The following is a 2,337-nucleotide window of genomic DNA, read 5'->3' on the forward strand; positions in this document are numbered from 1 at the left end:
CAGGGATTTGCCTGAGGCAAACCCCGCCCTCTAAAGGGAGCTGATTTAACCCCTTTATTAGCATAATACATTATATACATATAAATATGGAATTATCACACTCTAACCATGAATATGCATATTTTATGCCAATTACTTTTTAAAATTCATTAGCAACTATGCATAATGCACATAACTTAGTGAATAATACATTAGTTAAGTAACTTTTCTTGTTTTTGTGAGATAGATCTTCCCTGCACGTCATTTTGAGTGCTCTTATTTTTAATAAGTTAAGTATATTTTTCAACACTTGATTGCATTATCCAATTTATTTCAATCTACTTGCTAGTTCACTTGCAGTAACTTGACTATTGTATTCAGTAGTTCAGTTACATGCCTCCAATAATACTACATCATGATAAAATTGGGTATTTTTCTTGAAAATGTGTGAAACTGCCAGATATGCTGAAAGGAATACGTATTTATTTGTTCATGAATCAACACATACCTGTGTATACCTCCGGTGCATATTTTTTAAGAAAAGTGACAGGAAATTTGTAGATAATTAATGCTAGCACAGAGCAATAATGTGAAGCAATTAAATGAGATTTTGTTAACTATTGGGGCACTTGGACAAATCTTTTCAAAAGCAGAGCTTAGCATCCTTGCTTTTTAAAGAGAGAATTCTGCTTTTCAGTATTATGCCCACTGAAAGGGTAGCATGGAAAACATCCTGCTGTGAGTACAATTGGAGTTACAATGAATAAAAATAAATCAGCAAAACAGAACAAAAAATAAATTGAAATCATTCAAGTCAAGTTTGTTTACTAGACATTATGCGGTCCACTTGTGAGTCGGCACCTGAGGAGCTGAGACAGGAGGATCAACACAAGTTCATCTTTGTAACACTTTTGCAACCTTGTTTGATAATTAGAACTTTTTATATTTAAATCGACATGCTCTCATTTGCTGAAAAAATGCTTTGTTGTAATGTATAATATTTAACACTTACACATTTAAATTCTGACTGACAAATTAGCAATATGATTCTATAAGAAATTGGATAAATATATTTCTTATAATGCTTCTCGGTGATTTTAGTAATTACTCCATCAGTATAAAACATTCTTAAGTGTTAATGCACAGTCTAAGCAGTTATGTAAACTTATTGCTATGAATATAGACAGCTAAATTAAGGCTTACCTATTAAATTAAGTTTTAAGAACTAAGCTGATGGAGAGGTTGAAAATTCCGCTGCCATTCCAATGTGCTTGTCTGTAAGCAAGAACAGAAAAAGGGCTAGGTTTTGAAATATCAAAGGCACTTCATAAAGTGGATGGAAATGTTATGAAATGACTGATAATGAAGATAAGGCAAACATGCTTTCAAGAGGAAGCACACCGAACTTTAGTTTCCATGCATTTAGTTATAAATCTACTTGGTGCATCAGTTTAATAGAAAAAATGCAGACATGACTACATAAACTCAAGCTACAGATTGCTTGTAATGTCATGTACCAGATATAGAAGGTTTTTATTTGCCAGAACTGTTTTCAATGTATTGATTCTTTGCTATAAACAGCACTTAAGGCTTTCATTCATCCAGATTAAATTACTCAGGTTTGCCAAATAACATGCCCTCTTTAGAAGGTTGTTTTACACAAACCCATGTTATGTATTTTTCCAGCTATGGTAATATTTTATCTAAATGTGAGCAAACTTTTTTATTTATACCTATAATTATAGTGGAGAATTAGTCATTAGTCATTTGAAAAAAGTGGACATTTCAACAGTAAATAGCAATTCAAAGGAAATCATTGGATGTAGGGATTGTCAACCAAATTCAAACCTAAAGTGCTCTTAACCAGCTGATGTATTGGGTGCATAGCATTTACTTTCAATGAATCAATAGACTCCGGCTTAACAAACTGTCACTCTTCATGTGGGGCATTAAATTTTTTGACAAAGTCTTTGGTTTGCTTGCTTGCTTGCTGTGAAACGTTAACAAGCTGCTTTAAGAAAAAGAGTCAGTTAGTGTTGGGACTAATTGAGTCCTGGCCTTCAGCTGCTCTTCCCTGTCTAGAGCCTTCTATTTGAAGTTACTAAAGGCTGTGGTTTGCCTAGAGGATCAGAGGATGGGATTTTCACCTGTTGGCCATTGACTGCAGGGTATTTAAGCCTCCATGGTGCTATTAAAGAGGGCTTTTGGTACCAGTCTCTGCGTATGTATTCTCAACCTTCAGCCTCTTGCCTGAAGCTTGCAAACTGAATTCTAGCACATAGAGCACAGATGGGGGGGGGGGTGTACGCGGCAAGTTAGGTCATTTGACTCAAGCTCTAATCTCTCAAACTTACATTT

Source organism: Microtus pennsylvanicus, chromosome 16 (genome assembly GCF_037038515.1).
Source record: "Microtus pennsylvanicus isolate mMicPen1 chromosome 16, mMicPen1.hap1, whole genome shotgun sequence".
NCBI classification, from domain to species: domain Eukaryota; kingdom Metazoa; phylum Chordata; class Mammalia; order Rodentia; family Cricetidae; genus Microtus; species Microtus pennsylvanicus.